The following is a 20,264-nucleotide window of genomic DNA, read 5'->3' on the forward strand; positions in this document are numbered from 1 at the left end:
ACCGCTTGAATGCCACCATCGGCGCCAAAGTTAACGTTAATATCGCCTAATCTATGTTTTAAATTATGGCTATGAGTCTAATCTGCCCATCGCATTATCAAATACTATTTTCCAGTCAGTGCTGTGAAGGCAGATTGTTTTTTTATCGCGTCGTTTCCGTTTCAGAGCAGTTAGAAAAGCCCCCGTTTTGATATAAAAAACAGCTCATTCTGGAGCATTCTATGAAAATCGTCTTTTAGTGGAATATTCCACAACGTTGATATTCATCGGCCTTTTTATGAATCGTTTTCAAATAAACGCTAGATGATCAATATTATACGTGCACGCAAGCACATTACGGCCGCGCACTGATAATCGCTCCGTTGATTTCCTCACAGAGTTTTACAGTGAAACCGAAAGAAGACATTTCACAAAACAGCTTATAACTTCATCAAACTTACTCTGATTATCCTACCACTGATAACATAGAGTCCTTACCTGACATCAGATGGTATCCAACTGGTATATTCCAATTCCTGATCACCATTCGAAAAAATCGATACGTGTATGGATCCAACGCGATACAGTAGAACTCCATGATCCGCGGGGCTCTGAGGCTCCAGAATGAACTCTGGTAACCCCGGCTGGATCAGTGAACTGGAAAATGTGGAGTACCGGATTTTTTTCCCCATTCATTTTCATTGAGTCTATTCCAAAAAAAAACTTATGTCATCTGGGAGACGACAGGGGGCGCTTTTTTCCACAGTGATCGCCGGCGCCCCTCGGCTATACTCGGGTAGGCTCGGGTGATGCAATAATTTTTCAGGTAGCAAAAAAAAAAAAAAAAAAAAAAAAAATCCGAGAAATCTCGTGAGTGGCACGCAACCACCTATAAAAAACCAGAGAAATCTAGTGAGTGGCACTCAAAGTGTTAAGGGTAATGATAAAAATAACGGGTGGCAAGTTTTCACACATAAGCCAGAGCCGTGGATAAACCCTGTTTTTTACACAAACGAGGTTATCGGTTGTGGCTGCCGTGCATGATGTAAAGCTTTTACTCTACAGGTAAGTATGTGCTTCATCTGGCGCGCCATGCACCTGGTGTCACGGCTCTGCTTTCTTTGGCGTCGTATCAGGAGTGAGGTGGTGAGGGGGTGGGTAAAATAAACCTCTCCCCTCCCGGATATAGTTATATCCTTACGAAACTGATTGGCCGAGAGGTTGTGCCTTTCTACCTATCAGTCTCCCTGTCGAGGGCGTTCTCTCGCTCGTCACAGGGGGGGGGGGGGATTTTCCTGTCTCCCACACCAAATCAGGATAGGTGGGACACAGGTTTCCCCCGGCCATTTGAAAACGTCACAGGCGCTTTTTCTTGCTGGCCAAGAGACATGTCTGTGAGTTACAGGGCCTGTGCTACGACCGCTGTCATTGTAAAGGATAGGTGATGCAATGCAGTAGAGACAATTTATCTTCTACTCTGTTCCCTACCAGTAGTGTATATTGGGTCAGAGCCTCCTCCTCAGGGAGTTTCAGAGTCTCCTCCTCAGGGAGTTCAGAGCCTCCTCTGAGTTTCAGAACCTCCCTCACAGTGTGAGCCTCCTCAGAGTTTTCAGTCTCCTCCTCAGAGAGTATTGGTCCAATTGTTACATGAACCTTTTTCAATTGTTTTTACTCACGTTGTGGTCTCTCTGGGAGAATCGCTGTCTTCTCCTCTTACGTGAAGAGCAGAATTGATGCGTTTTTATTACCAGGCTCGAGAGGCCATTGAAGCACAAGCGCATTTTCTTATTGGCCAAGAGACATGTCCGTGAGTTACAGGGCCTGTGCTACAGACCACTGTCATTGTAAAGGATAGGTGGTGCAATGTAGTAGGGACAATTGTCTTCTACTCTGCTCCCTACCAGTAGTGTATATTGGGTCAGAGCCTCCTCCTCAGGGAGTTCAGAGCCTCCTCTGAGTTTCAGAACCTTCCTCTCAGTGAGGGAGCCTCCTCAGAGTTTTTCAGAGCCTACTCCTCAGAGAGTCGTGGTCCGATGTGTTACATGAACCTTTTTCAATTGTTTACTCACGTTGAGGTCTCTCTGGGTAGACCGCTGTCTTCCCCTCTTACATAAGGAGCAGAATTGATGCGGTTGTTATTCCCAGGCTCGTCATGTGAGGACTCGTGTATGTGTCTTTTGTAGACCGGCTCCCTGCTGCTCATCCCAGACAGCAGGGGAAACGTTGTGAGGCTCTTTCTTGTTGGAAATTCGCTGTCACTGTTCTCGGGTTCTTTGCGAGCATATACGCTGTTTATGAAATCAGCGTATGATCTTACGAGACCGATCAGCGCTGGCCCAGGGTGTTTTTTCAATGATTGAATATGCTTTGTGGGCCGGCGTGCCTTGGTTGCCCAACATCATAAAAACTGCGTTTTTTATGAGGCGGCTGGGAAGGAGATTTTCTGTCTCTACCGAGCGCCAGTGCACTAGGTTAGACTCGACGGTTCACGTACATCTCCGGGGGGAGATGACGGAGTAGATCAAAACATTGGCGGAGGGGTCTCACGCCCATTAGGTGGGCCACCAAGAGCAGTGCGTTCGTGTACTGACTGTCTTGGTGGCGCCCTCTGTGATGTTTTGGATCGACACGCGTACCTACCCCCCTCTTAGGACTGGGGGCGGCGGCGTGACTAGGACACAGGACTGGTTCTGGTCACGCCGGACCGGATCAGTTTAACCCGTTGCCCGCCGGGGCGCAGATCTGCAGTTCTGGTACCCCGAAGGACTTTGTGATTTTCCGGGGGGAAAATGCCGGGTCGGACCGGACGTCGCAGGGATTGATGTCATGAATGTGTGTGTCATATGGATGCCACCACGAGTTGCTCTTAACACTTTGAGTGCCAGCCACGAGAAATCTCGTTAGTTCATGCCATGCGTTGAGTGCCAGCAACGAGAAATCTCGTTATTTAATCGTTATTTCTTTTATTATCGATTTCCATTCATTTTTCATCAATCTAGCCTCCCGTTACCACTGGGACTCTGTCTGAGTTAGAAAAGCGAAAATACCGCCCCCTATCGTCTGCCGGATAGTAATGCACCGTTTGGATTGGATTGAATGAAAATGCATGGGGAAAAGAAAGTCCGGAATCCACATTTTACTTGTCAGGCATGTAATCCGAGCCGATTGCAGTCTTCGCTGACCCTCAGAACAGCGTGGAATCGGTATTTACAGTACCCAGCGTTGGATCAATAAACGCGATCGATATTTGGAATGGCGATCAGGAATTGGAATAATATTTTTGGATAACATCTGATCTGAGGTAAGGAATCTATTTTACCAGTCTTGGGATAATCAGAGCTCTTTTCACCTATATCTCAGCGTGTCCCATATGTGTGTGTGTGGCTGTGAGTGTGTGTGTGCTGATCAGGAAATAAGATAATCGATTTTTCAGCCTGCTTCTCTAGCGTGTATAAGTACACGATAATCTAGCATTTAGTTGAAAACGATTAATAAATAGGCCGAAAAATTACAAGGTGTTTTTTGTATTCCAGTAAAGCGAGATTCCTGCAGAATCATTTATTTTCTGGAAGTTTAAAAAAACAAGCGTTTTTCAAAATGGTATAAAACGGAAATGAACCGATTAAAAAACAATCTGTTTCAACAATGTTGACTGCAAACAAGTCATTGATAAGCGACAGGCGTATTAAACACATAGCCATAATTTAAGATATAGTTTTTGCGTTCGCAAATGTGATCGCCCTCCCATTGACTACAGTGCTGTTAATCAAGCGCTATTTTTGGCTCCCCCTGCTGGCACGGAAAGTGTTAACAGTGACGTGCTTTGGTCCATATTGTGTTGTACCTTTGCACTATGTTAGGGGGCTTGGTCCTTCTCCATTTGTTTCATCTCTCCCTCCCTCCATTGCGAGAGTGACCCCTCTGCACAAAAAGGGCAGCAAATTAGACCCAGGCAACTACCGCCCTGTTTCTATTCTTACCTCCATCTCGAAAGTCATGGAGAAAATAGTCTACGAACAGGTCGAAAAGTACCTGGCGGAAAAAAATCTAATCTACGGATTCCAATCTGGCTTCAGAACGTCCCACTCCACTGACACATGCCTCCTCTATTTGAACGACCACATCAAACAAGAGGTGGACGCGGGCAAATACTGCGGCATGGTCATGCTGGACCTACAAAAGGCCTTCGACACTGTCAATCACTCCATTCTGATTGACAAGCTAAAAGCAATTGGTTTTGATAGCTTATCAGTGAGCTGGATGCAATCCTACCTGGAGGGGAGAGGACAGATGGTAGAGGTAAACGGTACTCTATCCCCCCCCCCCTCACAGTGAGCTGTGGTGTTCCACAAGGAAGCATACTAGGACCGCTACTCTTCCTAATTTATGCAAATGACATGTCGTCAGCCTGTGACTGCAACTTGTTCCTGTTTGCGGACGACTCAGCCCTGCTGGTCTCTGACAAGAACAAGTTGCAGGTTGAAAAAACCCTCAGCTCGGAACTAGGCAAAATCTGCATATGGCTCGCTGATAACAAACTATCATTACACATGGGCAAAACAGAGTCCATTCTCTTCGGTTCAAATAACAAACTCAGCAAGACCGACGGCTTCTCAGTTGCAGTGGGTGACAATATTGTCACAAGGAAAGACGAAATTACCTACCTGGGTTCCATCCTAGAGGCAAATCTTTCCTGTGACAAAATGGCATCCAATGTAATAAAAAAAGTCAACCAACGAACTAGATTCTTGTACCGGATCTCCTCTCTGGTAAACAAGAATACCCTGAAGACTCTGGCAGGAGCACTCATTCAAGGGTACTACGACTATGCGTGCACCTCATGGTACCAAAGCACCTCAAAGGCGCTTAAAACAAAATTACAAACATCACAAAACAAACTGGTCAGACTACTACTTGACCTTACCCCCAGAACCCACCTCACCCATGCCCACTTTGACAACCTAGGATGGCTTAGAGTAGACGACAGAGTACAGCAACTTGCAATGGGCCTGGTCTACAAGATACACTATACCAGTGGTTCTCAAACTTTTTACACCAAGTACCACCTGAGAACGTAGCTGGCTCTCCAAGTACCACCATATGACCGGCGTTAAAATACAGTCTATTCAGCTATGCACAGTTCACGCAGGAGGCAAATGTATTCCTAATTAGAGCTGCCGCGGTATTGATATTTTCCTTACCGCACGAATTTGCGAAATATTTCCTACCGCCGCGGTTATTACCGCACAGTGCGCACAAAAAAAAAAGTTTGAATGCATTTTTTTTTTTTTTAGTAGTCTACTCTTATAGCCTGCCTCTAGTCTAATGGCGCTTTTCCACTGCATAGTACCTACTCGACTCGACCCGCTTTAGGCACCTGGTACTTCCTTACGTTCCTTTTCCACTGCAGCCAGGTACTACTCCGTTTGTCTCCGACGTGGGGATGCAGGCGGGGCCGCTCGCTTGTGTACACTGAAAGCTCCGTGGGCATAGATGTCCGAGGGCTTGCAGCAAGCCAGAGTTTAACACAGTTTCAATCAATCAATCAATCAATCAATAACAACATTAACCAGACTCTCGTTGCGTCTATTCTGCCAAAGCTAACGTTACCTCTCATTGTGTATTCTACCAAGCAAACCCGGGTTTAACGTTACCTCTCGTGTATATCGGCTGACGGTAGTATTAGGCTAATAATAACAACAACAAACTTAACACATCAGCGATCTTGTTGTGACACTAAACTCTCCGCTCGGTGGTAAATTAGGTTGATGTCGGTTTTGTTTCATCAATAAATAAGGCAGAATACACAGTGAATCCATTCTTTTTTGTTTATTGCTTGGTTCTGTCGCAAACAAATCCTGAATGAAATGCATCCTTAGCGAGGCAGTAAAGATGGCGGCGTTCTGTTTTCGTTCAGAGGCTACAAAGTGTGACGCGTCTCTCTTCTGACCAGTCAGTGGTCTGCAATGTCTTTTCTGGTACCACTTCTACCCAATAGGGTCGCTTGGAACCGAGTAGGGTATATCTGCAGAGCCGCAAGCCAACTTTATTATTATGATAAAAAAACAGCGGTGACGCGGTATTCAGCCTAACTCTGTGGTGAGCGTGATGCAACAGCGATACCGCGGTAATGCGGTTATCGCGGCAGCTCTATTCCTAATACCATTATTTATTGTTAACTTTTGTCAGACACAGCCACAATGTACAAAGGGATAGCACTAGAACTAGCAAACGCTTCCACACAACTCATACAATGCAAGGGGCATTGAGAACATAATAACTAACATTCTCACATAGCAAGTGAGAAAATTAAGAACAACTGTATTTCAGCAAATGTACTTAATTCTCTCTCTCTCTCTCTCTCTCTCTCTCTCTCTCTCTCTCTCTCTCTCTCTCTCACACAGCAAGCAATTGTCCGTCATTCTCTCTCACACTCACACACACACACACACACACACACACACACACACACACACACACACACACACACAATTATTTTGTTACAAAAACTTAATTTCCTGCATTCTGGTGCAGGAATTTTTGAAATTTTACCCTTTAAATGACAGTGTTTGTGATGGGCATCACAGATTATTGTAAAAAAGAAAAGAAAACACATATTCAATACATTTTTGAATGTTTACCCTTTAAATGCCAGTTTGTGTGATGGCATCACAAATTATTGTTAAAAAAACACACAAAAAGTAAAATATTTACAATATATCAAATGCAAAGTACATTTTTCTGGGGGAAATTATTACAGGCTAGGCATGTGTCAATGATTAGCAGCAACACATATTTTGATGGATTTTTTGTAATGTCAGATTTAACACCAACTCTTTTCAGAAAAGTGGGAGTATTTCATTTTGTATCTGATATTACAAGAAATCTAAAAATAAATGGTTATGATCAGGGCTGAAGTTGAATTAAAGATTTATGACTGTTTAGACTGCATTACTCTCTGTCACAGTGATCTCCTGGTTGTTCCCCACTTAGATTATCTAACTATCGCGCTGCCGCAACCAGAAACACTGGCCTGGCCTGCTTCTAAGTTCGGTGGCCTGACTGCAAAAAAAAAAAAAAAAAAAAAAAACGTTTTTTTTTTTAGCTTTTTTGGAAATGTTTTCAAGTACCACCAGCAGTACCACCAAGTACCACTAGTGGTACGCGTACCACAGTTTGAGAACCACTGCACTATACGACTAAGGTACCCATGTACATGTCAAAATACTTCCCAAAGGTCAGTGAATACCACGACCACAACACCAGAGGAAGCTCAACAAATCATGTTAAACCCAGATTCGGCTCAAACAAGGGACTAAACACGTTTCGCAAATTATGCCAATTATGCCAAAAATTATCAATGTGGAACGCCCTACCCAAAGCTGTAAAGGAATGTGAATCCCTACCCACATTCAAAACTGCTCTTAAAGAGCACCTACGGGAGGCTGCAATTCGAAACTGGCCACCGTAAATGCCCAAAACCCCCACCACCTCCTAATAGACAGTCTCCTCCCCACCGCATGTACATATTCCCTCCCCGCCGTATGGATATTTCTCTCCCACCCACCCACCCCCTCCTAATGTACAGTCCCCTCCCCATCATATGTATATACTCTGTCAGGATCTAGGGTTAACAGTACTGTATATTTGAATACCGTTTACTGTATGTCACAAATGTATCAGTACTAAATACCTATATGTCCCTATGCCATAAATGTCATGTATGTTGTGTATGTCATAAATGTCTATATGAATTGAAAATGGGGGACCCTGATGGAAACAAGACAAAGGTCTTTTTCAGGTCTGCATCCCCTTAACAATTGTATGTATTGAGCCGTACTGTATTGTACCCATTCTGCAATCTGTTAAATAAAGTTTTCATTCATTCATTCATTCATCCCTGCTAAGCCGGGGATGGGAGGGGGCTGTCGGGGAGGTTGCCCTGTCAACTCCTCTATGCATCCCTGTATAGGTCCCGGTCCGCCAGGCCCAGGTCGGGCCTTGTCCTCGATAACCTGTTGGCCTGGGTTAACCCTTTTGAAACCTGAAACGCTTGAACTGCTTGTATAGCCTGTGTATACGCGCAGTTATGTTTCTGAGGTTTCTTAGTGGGTTAAGGGAGCAACTGCCTCCTGTTCAAATAAACATAGAGGAGTGGTTGGCTCCCCGGTGTGTTGGTAGCAGAGTCGACTCTCGGGTTGAGTCCGGGCCTGACCCCGTCTGCCCGAGAGTATGCCCCCGCATCTTTCATGACGTCTGCCAATTGTGTCAGCCTCTTTATCTGAACCTCGCCCCCACAGGATTAATAAATTGGCGGGGTCGGGTTTCGTGGAGATTGTGACATATCAATGTGGAACGCCCTACAGCATACCGAACACCCTTTCCGCCGGGGTACTGTTCTTACAGTAGACCCCTTAGGCGCCTGTCTAGTCCGCAGTGCTCCGGGCACAGGTCGAGTTCTGCTCTTGGGACCTGTTTGCCTGGATTGAGGGATCAACCTCCTTGGAGGGTTGTCTCCCCGGCGCGTCGGCTGGCCCCACGTTATTGTGGGGGTTAAGCCTCCTTGGCAGCGCTTCGGAGCAGCGTGCCATGGGGAGAAGGGCCTTCACCTGGTTTAGGCCCTGTCCGATATGCTGGCGATGTGGGGGGTGGTGTCACCAGTGACCGTCTGGTGGGGTCTCGATGCCACGGCCTCATAGACCTCACCAGGCCCCTTTTTTCAGGGGGTCCTAGCCCCGGGGTGGCCTGAGGCTGGGACCTCCTCCGCGCTACGCTGCTACGCCCTTGCTGCAGGGTTGGGTTTTTTACTCTGACCCCGCGATGTTGGGGGCTGTGACGGGGGTTTTGCTCACGTCCGTTCCCTGGTGGCCTGTGGGATGCGCGTCTGAGTAATCGCGGGCCCTTCTAAACAAAGGTAAGTCCCACGGTCTGCTCACCCTGTGCGTTTGAGGTGCTAAACCCTCTTCGCACAGTCGGGTCTGATCTGGGCTCGGATCCTCCTCGGTATTCTGATGGTTGTAGGGGGCCTGAGCGGGTACATCTGTCGATGGATTATCGGCTATTGTAAGAATTCTGCCGCATGAACATTGGCAAGCTTTCCATTTTTGCACAAAATGAGTTCCCTTCTACCACTAACATTATTGCTTAAGCATTTTTGGTTGAAATAAAGGTACTTATAAGGTTTTTAATTTGTTGTCAAAAAATAACTACATTTACCAGTAGGCAGCCTGTTGTTCAGTATGCAGCCTGTTAGGCTGTCGCCTAATCCCCATCACGGCCAGCTGATACCAAGCTAGCTAGCTAACGTTAACGTTACCCCGCTAAACGTACTAGACGTTAGCATTATGTCTACTGTCGCGGCATGTAGAGGAGTTTCGGGAACGAGTAAAATATGCAGTTCCTCTTCTCAGACCTGTGGGGCAAGCACTGCACACGCATCATGCCAGCTAGCTAGCTACACGTCATAGCCAGTTGATACCACGATAGCTAACTAACATTAACGTTACAAGCTCAAAAACCTTATAACTACTACTACTGTCGTGTCCATAAGTTCCCTGGCAGAATACTTTGTTTGTGAGGACAAAAGTATACAAAGAGAACCATTTTAAATCGGGGCATGTTAGAGGAGTTTCGGGAATGCCGGCTAGCAAGCTAGCTAGCTACTAACGTCATGTAAAAAACAATAATGTTATAAACTATACACAATATGTACAACGAAACAATGATTTACATTAGTATTTACAGTGATTTAATATGCAGCGAAATAACGTTATACGATTTCAAATATAAATACAAATATGGTAACGTCATTGTTGCTTTTAAAAATGGTGGTTGGCTTTAGAGATTAATGGTTATGATCACCAGAGAGATACTAGCCACAGATTCAGGGTCAGTTATTTTCCCATTGTACGAATTGTTAAGCTTATGGAATGTAAGGGAAATCTGATCCTAGGTCTGTGACTACAGGCAGGAGGCTACGCTGTGGTGCCGTCAGTCAGCAGCACCAAATAGCAGTGTAGTTTCCCAGCGAACGAAAACATAAACATTGTTATTTTGCTACCTTTACGATTAATTGTGAATATTTTCATGTTGAGCTATAGATTGTGGATGAATATGCACAGAAAGGTACACCATGCCAACGTTAATGCTTTATTTATCTAAAACGAGCCGGTTTAGAAATGGTCAATGGGGCAATACATTAAGTGGAACAGAGGGTGGAACAGGAAAAAACAAAAATTACATAACCACTACACCTCCCAATAGACGGTAAGAACAATAGGTATTTACCGTGTATGACCTGTGCACGCACGGTTGATAAATCCCTAAATTCTGTGCGTAGGTACAAAAATAGAACACTTTCTATTAGGGCTGCAACTAATGACTAATTTGGTAGTCGACTAATCTGTCGATTATTTTTTCGATTAGTCGACTAATCGAAAACCAATGTTCTCGCAGAGGCAGCTCGGTATTTTAAACTCTGTGTCGGTAAATTATTTTGCGACAATGACCTCGTAGCTTATACATTATCCCTTACTTATCGATTAATTCGAATTAATGATTTAGGATGATTTTGAAACATTTTAATAGATTTTCAAAAAAAATTATATATATACAGTATATATATATTTTTTAAGTGAAGATTGGTGAAAGTTAGGTTTGCACCAATAGGGAAATTCATCTTGGTTTGATAAAAAAAAAAATTCAAATTAAAACAAAGGTTATTTGAATGATATCCTTGGCGTTTCTAGTTTTCAAGAGAACAAAATCGGTTAAAATCGTAATTCGGATCTAAAAATAATAATCGGGGATTACATTTTTAGACCATAATATCGCCCAGCCCTACCTCAAACTGAACCTAAGCAAAACAGAATTGCTACACCTGCCGGCCAAATTCTCCCTGCTGACCTACCTTTCCATCACAGTGGAAAATGTAGCCGTGGCCTCATCCCCGACCACCACGAACGGCTGAACTTCTCTGCTCATGTCGCCGCAACGACCAGAACCTGCAGATTCCTCATGAGCAATGTCAGAAGGATCCACCCCTTCCTGACAAAATAAGCCAATCAACAGTCATGTCTCGTCTCGACTACGGCAATGCACTGCTCGTGGTCTACCGACCACTGCAACCAAGCCTCTTCAACTCATCCAGAATGCAGCCGCCCGTCTGATCTCCAACCTACCCATGTTACCCCACTTCTTAGGGACCTGCACTGGCTCCCTATCGCTGCACAAATCCGCTTCAAGGTCCTCGACCTGGCATATCGAGTGGAGAAGGGAACAGCTCCCGCCTACCTCTGGTCAATGGTCTCTAACTACACACACTCAAGACCCCTCCGCTCTACATCCTCTGGCCGCCTCAGACCCACTCCTATCCGAGCTCATCAAAGAGAAGCTGCCTATTCTCGGTCCTCGCTCCACAATGGTGGAACGAACTTCCCACCACAGTTAGGACAGCCGAATCCCGACCAATCTTTCGCCGTCAACTAAAAACACACTTCTTCAATCAATATCTGAAATGAAAAAAAACCTAACCTTCTTATTGTCCTATACTACCATGCACTCCTCCTACTATACTAATATGTCTTTACTAGGGATGTTCGATATTGGCTTTTTTACCGATATCCGATATACCGATATCGATATATGCAGGGTTCCCCCCCCCCCTCAAAAAACTGAATAATTTCAGGTAATTAACATTACATATCTCTTGTCGTGGAATTAACACAACATTATGCATACTTTTGACAATAAATAAAATAAGAATTTGTTCTTACTTGCTTGCCTGGGTAAATAAAGGTTAAATAAATGTAAAAACCGATACAGATAATTTCCGATATTACATTTTAATGCCAATATCGGCCGATAATATCGGTAGGCCGATAATATCGGACATCCCTAGTCTTTACTACTATGCACTCAACACTGCAGCACCCACGTTTCAGCACTGTTTGATGAACATTGGGCCTCATTCAACAATACTCTCTTATTATTTTTCTTATATTCTTGCTTACCTGTCTGTTAAGAGAACAATAAGAAAAGCCACCGCCACATTCATCAAGCCGTTCTTAACATCGAAATCGGTTCTTACCCAGGTTGGTTGCATGATGAATCCCACTCATTCTTAAATTCAAATGTGCGTTCGCGCTAAAATCATTTGCATACAGACACGCCCGCCATCTCCTTATAAGGCGAATCAGGCATGTGTAAAACAGCCGAGTTTCGGCATCTGATCGCTGTCTGATCCATTCAACAGGAAGCGATTTGCGACTGATCTCAAAATGACACACACACACACATCTCACGATTGGCGACTCATCGCATGTGTGTGTGTGTTAATCTGATGACAAATAAAGACTTATACTTGTACTTATACCGCATACTGTATATAGTACGAAATAAATCGTTCCAGCAAAGTACAGTAGGCTTTGTCAATCAATACTGAACGACTTGATGACGCTTGTCAAGAACCAATCGCGCAGTAGGTTGGGAAATACTGGATCTGTCACCTGTCATCTCTCTCTGAAAGGTCCCTGTGGCTAAAACCCCGAATGCGCTCAGAACTTGTACGAGCAGAGAAGAGAGGAGATGTTGTAAATATGCGTTCTATGCGTGTGAGGTTTTGCCCGCTGCTCACCTACTCTTTCCTTCCTTTTAGCCTACTGTTTAGGAATTCCCTTCTCACTCACTCTCACTAGCCCCCACCCTCTCGTTCTTTACTCTCGTTTTCTCTTCAAGCAGCCACACCTGGACTACCTGTCATTTATGTGTTTGATTGGTCTGGTGCCGAACTCACACTTTTAGTTCGATTGTCAATTACCTCTCGCACCTGTGGTGCAGTTTAATTAGTTCCCCTGTGGCCTTTAAATACCTGGCTCTTCCACTCTGTTCCTGGTGGGGTCGTGTTGTAATATGCCGTAACATTCGGTATCAGATATGCTCTTTCATCAAGACTCCCTCGGGAGGTCCTCTGTTCGGTCTATGCTGTTTTTATCTCCGGCGTAAGGATGTTGCTCCAGCCTTCGCCTGCTGTCGCCGTTGCCTGAGGGGGAGACTGGTCTGCGCTCCCTAGACTTCCACGGGAGGCATCCCAGTGATCCACTTCAGACCCCCGCGCAGCTGTCGTCCTGACGCACATCCAGACCTCCGCGCTGCAGACGCCCAGACATCTTCCAGACCTCCGAGCTTGGCACGCTCCTCCGTACCAGGGCGCACTCCCAGCCTGACGCGCATCTTCCAGACCTCCGAGCTTGGCACGCTCCTCCGTACCAGCGCGCACTCTCAGCCTGACGCGCATCTTCCAGACCTCCGAGCTTGGCACGCTCCTCCGTACCAGCGCGCACTCCCAGCCTGACGCGCATCTTCCAGACCTCCGAGCTTGGCACGCTCCTCCGTACCAGCGCGCACTCCCAGCCTGACGCGCATCTTCCAGACCTCCGAGCTTGGCACGCTCCTCCGTACCAGCGCGCACTCCCAGCCTGACGCGCATCTTCCAGACCTCCGAGCTTGGCACGCTCCTCCGTACCAGCGCGCACTCCCAGCCTGACGCGCATCTTCCAGACCTCCGAGCTTGGCACGCTCCTCCGTACCAGCGCGCATTCCCAGCCTGACGCGCATCTTCCAGACCTCCGAGCTTGGCACGCTCCTCCGTACCAGCGCGCACTCCCAGCCTGACGCGCATCATCCAGACCTCCGAGCTTGGCACGCTCCTCTGTACCAGCGCGCACTCCCAGCCTGACGCGCATCTTCCAGACCTCCGAGCTTGGCACGCTCCTCCGCGCAGACGCACTCCAGATGCGTTCTCTCGGTTCCGGCGCGCACTCCAAGCAGTGGCGCACCACTCTGACCTCGGCTCGGACAGCCGGCTCCCCGGTGGCGACGCTCTCGCCCCGCTGCTGTTCCAGCACCTTTACGCATTACGTCTGGGTGAGTTTTTATTGACTGTCTTGATCATTTCCGTTTTTGTGTGTTTCTTAACACTGAAGATTACCACCTTTTAATCAGACAGTCACTCACCCAGCGTGTGCCTCTGTTTGTTTTCACTGGGATATTATTTTTGGACGTTACATCTCCCACTGTGTGTTTGTTCACACCGAAGATAGTATTCACTTTTGGATTGTTTTTGGAACTTTGCTCTTTGTGTATTTTACACGAAGATAGTTTTTACTTGGATAACTTTTGTATTTGGACTAGTCACCTCTCCTGCACCTGCTCTGTTTTCCCCTTTGTACTTTAACCCTCTCCTCTCTCCCTCTCGGCCGCCGTTTACCCACCTCGGAGATCTGCCGAGAGAGTTCTGCAGAGCGGCCCTGATGTTCCCACCAGTCCTCCCAGTCCTCCCTGTCCCCAGCCCGCCTCCGCGGGCCTCTGTCCCTGTTCTCCCCTTTCTAGTCCTCCTCGTCCCCAGCCCGCCTCCGCGGGCCTCTGTCCCTAGTTCTCCCCTCTCTAGTTCCTCCTAGTCCTCCCATCCGGTCCTCCTAGTTCCTCCCTGTTTTTCCAGCCTTCCCTTGCTCCGGCCCTGTTCCCTTAGCCTTCCCTTAGCCTTCCCTTAGCCTTCCCTTGCCTTCCCCTTAGCCAGCTCGCCTCTTAAAGGCACTGTACCTTCCCCTCTTGTTATTTCCAGTATTTTTGTGTTTCTCCCTTAAAGGGACAGTGCCGGTTTTCCTTTTGTTCAATAAATGCCAGTTTCTTGGCTTACCCTCATACCTGTCTTGTGTTGTGCGATTGGGGTCGGTTACAAACCATAACAATGCGTACGCCTGGGCAGCCATCATCTAACTGCTAACAGCAATACATAATCCATTTCAGAAGAAGAACGCACGCAATAAGTTATAATAATAATTATTATTATTATTGAAAAGTTCTGGGTTTATAAAGTCGTATTTGGGGGTATTTGGGGGCAATTGACCAATGGTTTGCTTTCAACCCATGAACTCCTTCCTCTCTCACCTTTTTATATATATTTTTTTATTGTATCTACTAAAACTGTATTGTATTGTATTGTTTGTTTTGTAAAGTGTCTTTGAGCATTAGGAAAAGCGCTATATAAATCTGATGTATTATTATTATTATTAGGAATGGTAGGCTTTTTTTAATGTTTCTCATCAGAGTAAGAGTTTCTTATCTAGGTAAGAGTGCTCTTGACCACTCTTAGAATTTGGTCTTGCCTGAGAGAAAAGCAACAATAAGAAAACATTGCTGAATCCCAGGTAGGAACAAAATAAGAGGAAATGCTAGTTAAGAACGAAATCTGTTCTTATATCGCTTCATGAATGAGGCCCATTGTTACTCAGCTGAAAGAGTTGTACCCTTCCTGCTGACTTGTCATACAGAACTTGTAAGTTGCTTTGGATATAAAAGTGTCAGCTAAAGGACAAAATGTTATGTTGTAAATGTTTTCCATGAACGATTATAACGGATTATAACCGGGTCAGGTGATTACAATATAAGATACAAAAAATATGTATGCTGTAGACCATCTCACAGAAATATTGAGTCACAAATATTTACTGATGTTAGCTATGCTAATCATGATTGGCGCTCTGTCAACTTTTTTTCTATTTCTGTTTGGATGTCAAAGGGATATGGCAGCTAGCAAGGTTATTTAATGTTACTGTAGCTGCTTCATTACATTGATTGTCTGCTGTGTACGCCATTGTTAGACTCAGTCACATTCTTTTTCTCCCCAGGGCCATATTTTCATCCGATGATTCAGCAAGCATCCTCCCAGTTTGTATTTATTAGTATTAATATTATTATTATTATTATTATTATTATTATTATTATTATTATTATTATTATTATTATTATTATTATTATTATTATTATTATTATTATTATTATTATTATTATTATTATTATTATTATTAAATAATGTATTTATCCATGAGGAAGATGTCTGTAACACTGCTTTTCAATCTAATTCAAGCAGCTACTATTTTACCGCAAACTATTGATTGCTAACATTATAGCTGCTTGTCACACAGAATGAACGTTGTCACCTTTTGTTCTTAAAAATGTCAGTGCTGGCATAACATCAATGATAATATACAACCTGAGCCATTATAATGAAACAGGCAGATGCTGACTGTTATAACTGAACACTGAGTACAGTGTACAGTAGGATAAACGATCCATTCATACCCTTCCAGTCCACACTTAGGAAAGTGGTTTGTGCCAGGCAGAGAGGTGATCCCACGAGGACAGTGTGAGAGAGAGTAGAGGGATATAATAATTAGCAGAGGAAGGGAGGACGAAGAGATGGTTAACCCAGGGGACGATTAACCATAATGCAGAATGGCACTCAACAGGCAGCCTGGCAGAAACCCTTTGCCGTCACCGTCAGTGCGGTCGAGGTTTCCCCATTGGGAAAGGTCCATGGGTACATCTTCATTAGAGTGACATAATCAGAGCCAGCAGAGTGTGAGGTGAGCTGCCACATGTTTCACTGAAGAGTAATGTGCCTCCCCCTAGCATCCAACCATCCTGCCGCACTTCCTCTCCCAGCATCCAACAATTCCTGCCACACTTCCTCTCCTAGCATCCAACCATCCTGCCGCACTTCCTCTCCCAGCATCCAACCATCTTGCCACACTTCCTCTCCCAGCATCCAACCATCTTGCCACACTTCCTCTCCTAGCATCCAACCATCCTGCCACACTTCCTCTCCCAGCATCCAACCATCTTGCCACCCTTCCTCTCCCAGCATCCAACCATCTTGCCACACTTCCTCTCCTAGCATCCAACCATCTTGCCACACTTCCTCTCCTAGCATCCAACCATCTTGCGCACTTCCTCTCCCAGCATCCAACCATCCTGCCACACGTCCTCTCCTATGCGAACAGCACAATGGCTGTTTAAGAATCTATCTCTGGATGCTGTTAGTGTTATGTATGAAAGACAGATTCACATTACTACATACCCATAGAGCCAAATCCATGGCCTTCGACAATTCACTACACACAATAAAAGCCTCATTGGAGCAAATTCACAAACACTTGAAAGGTTTTATGTATTTTCTCTCAGTCCAGACCATCTCTCTCTCTCTCTCTCTCTCTCTCTCTCTCTCTCTCTCTCTCTCTCTCTCTCTCTCTCTCTCTCTCTCTCTCTCTCTCTTCTCTCTCTCTCTCTCTCTCTCTCTCTCTCTCTCTCTCTCTCTCTTCTCTCTCTCTCTCTCTCTCTCTCTCTCTCTCTCTCTCTCTCTCTCTCTCTCTCTCTCTCTCTCTCTCTCTCTCTCTCTTAAATCCTCTCCGTTCCTCATATCCAAAGAGTGTGTGTGCCAATTTTGGTGCATATCTACGACATTTTATTGTGAAATTACTGCGAATTACTGTATATTCAATGGTGGCCATCTTGAAAAATGGCCACCATCTTAAAATCTTTGGTTGGCTAATATGTTTTTATCAAAAGAGCAATACCGAAGGAGTATGTTTGCCAATTTTGGTGCTTGTATCTATGTGATTTCGTTGGGAAATGTAATATTACTGTATATTAAATGGCGGTCATCTTTAAAAATGGCCGCCATCTTGAATGAACGGGTGTTATCAAAACAGTACTACCCAAGGAGTAGGCCTATGTGTACCAATTTTGGCGCTTGTATCCGGAAGTGAACGATTATTTCACTAATCTGCCCCACTATCAGTTTACAATTACAATTCCCCATTATTTTGCATTGTAAGGTACATTGAAATGAAGGAAATTGAACATGTAAAGAATGAATTCATGATATAGGAAAAATAAATAAAGTGCAAATAAAAATGTTATAAAAACCATGAGAGAACTCTAAACAATGGTACAGGGGATCAGTGCCACTACACGCCAGCGCCACTATGTGTACATTTGTTTTTAATAATAAATATATATACTGTATATTTTTTACATTTTATTTTATGTTTTGCAGTGAAAGTTTGGGGCCATGAAACAGAGTTGTCCAATATGTGATTGCTCTGTCCTCTGTTCCACTATGTGTGTGTGTGTGTGTGTGTGTGTGTGTGTGTGTGTGTGTGTGTGTGTGTGTGTGTGTGTGTGTGTGTGTGTGTTTTCATGTTCAACGTTAAACTATTGTGCAACCTAACTTATTTGGAACTTACTGTGTTTGTTATTTTATTGAAATTATGTTTAATTCGGTTATTTTAGGTTTATTTAAATTTGCAGGAAATTACAGCAAAAGGCTTTCTTTATTGCACATTTTCTTTGCCTCCCGGATGGGAGGAACAGCCCCCCTCAGGACCACCCCCTAGTTGCGACTCGGCACCGTCTTGTTTGAAAACCCTGAAGGAAAGCCCTGAGGTCCTAACTCATCTGTTACTTTTATCTCTCTCTCTCTCGGGTTCTAGATAAAATGGTGAAGGGAACTCTGGGCTAGTCCAGCTTGAAAGCTTCTCTATAGTGATCTTGATTATCTTAAGTGGAGCTTAAGCTGTGCTGAGGACGTGCTAGTTTGAGAATGCTGCCCGACTCTAGTGTGCATTACAAAATCCTCAAACAGAATCCGATAAGATCACAGCGGGCCGGGTAATGAATGAGCACTTGCTAAGATCTTTAGTTCATTCAGAACCTCCGTCTTGTTGGCCAGGCTTCGATTAGATATGAGGATTCCCCAGGTGGGTATCAACCCCTGTTCCATTTGAACAGGAGGTACAACGAGAAGTCAACAGTGTTTAAGCAAATAAAAGGCAGAGATTAAAGAAACTTTGGCAGCCAAGTGCGAGTAATTGATTTATAATTTATCAGCACAAGTTGTGCTGAGCAGTGGCCACAGGAGAGATGGAAGGGGGCCGATTCCCGTTACAACCTCCCTGCTTTCCTGATGAGCAAACCTACTGTAATGCGGGAATCCTTATTCTCACAGGGCTTGTTTAAAATTGCAGCATGCAATTCAGATGTAGAGGTTCCGTATAAACAAAACAAAACTCAAAAATTCCGGCCTGATTAAATGAAATTGTCACAGCTTTCAAAGTGATCTATGATACTCAGGCGAATGCGTCAAGTCCCATAAATCTCTTTTTGTCCTGTCTTGAAAGGTCAGCATTTGCTAAGACGAGCCTCTAGGGATAGTGTTTTATTCTGAGAGGATAAACGTGAGGAAGCAGAAGCTGTTCTAAAGACAGCTCCTGTCTAGACAATAAACTGCTGCTTGCTCGACGATCAATGTTTTTTCAGCATAAGAGGTGAAACCAAGGTGAACGGTATCACGCGTACACATTTCTGAAATGTTTGCAAACATATATATCCTTCCAGTATAATAGTGTAGAAGATATTGTACGTGTTAAACATGCACAAAGAAAATGTGTTTGCCTTGATTAACACACTTTGAATGCCCAACCCGAGTTTTCGTTTTTATTTTTTTTATTAGCGATCTGAATTCATATTTCATCAACGAGTCTACCGTTGGTAAATCAGCCACCCCAGGCGCTCAGATGTGAAAAAAGCGCCCCCTATCGTCTCCCAGATGGTAATTCACCCTTTTGGATTGGACTCAATGAAAATGCATGGGGAAAAAAAACCCGGACTCCACATTTTACTTCTCACGCATGTAACCGGGGCCGATCAGCTTCATGCTGGACCCTCAGCACAGCGTGTATACGCTGTTTTACAGTATACGCGTGGGATCAATAAAAGGATAGATTTTTGGAATGGTCGATCAGGAATTAGAATAATCCATTTGGATACCATCTGATCTCAGGTAAGGAATCTATTTGACCAGTATTAGGATCAGGGATTCTTTTTCTTCTTGAAAACGAGGGCTTTTCAAAATGCTATAAAACGGAAATGAACCAATAAAAAAACAATCCGCTTCGACAATGTTGACTGGAAATGGGTCATTGATAATGCGACGGGCAGATTAGACACATAGCCATAATTTAAAACATAGATTAGGCGATATTAACGTTAACATCGAAGCGGATGGTGGGCATTCAAGCACTAAATGTGCGCCCCCTGCTGGGCATTCAAAGTGTTAAGTGAACATTCTTCACTTCACATGCTTTAGATTATTTACTCCTATTTAACGAGCAGCTGTATTGTCTCGGCTGCTGTATTTCTTACTGTCCTTGTATGGCTCAATGGGTAGAGTGCTTGACATACATTTACTGAAACAGTTATAAACTCATACACACTTTGCATATCGATGCATTTAAAAGGCTAAAGGATTTGATCAGGTCATGCACTTACAGCTGCTGCCCCAATTACATCAATCCAAGTAATTATCTGTCTCTTTTGAAAGCCTTATTTATTTAACATGGACAAACCCCATCCTACAGACTGCAACATTGTGTCTATTACGGACC

The 20,264-nt window shown here is 44.6% G+C and overlaps 1 protein-coding gene across 1 annotated transcript in view; it reads right to left on the reverse strand.

The window, feature by feature from the left end:
* Positions 1-20,264, reverse strand: part of igsf21a (immunoglobin superfamily, member 21a) — a gene marked incomplete at both ends in the record, with an annotated part of 963,192 nt that overhangs the window by 531,843 nt on the left and 411,085 nt on the right.

The sequence above is a fragment of the Notolepis coatsorum genome, assembly GCF_963971535.1.
Source record: "Notolepis coatsorum genome assembly, chromosome: 6".
Lineage (NCBI taxonomy): Eukaryota > Metazoa > Chordata > Actinopteri > Aulopiformes > Paralepididae > Notolepis > Notolepis coatsorum.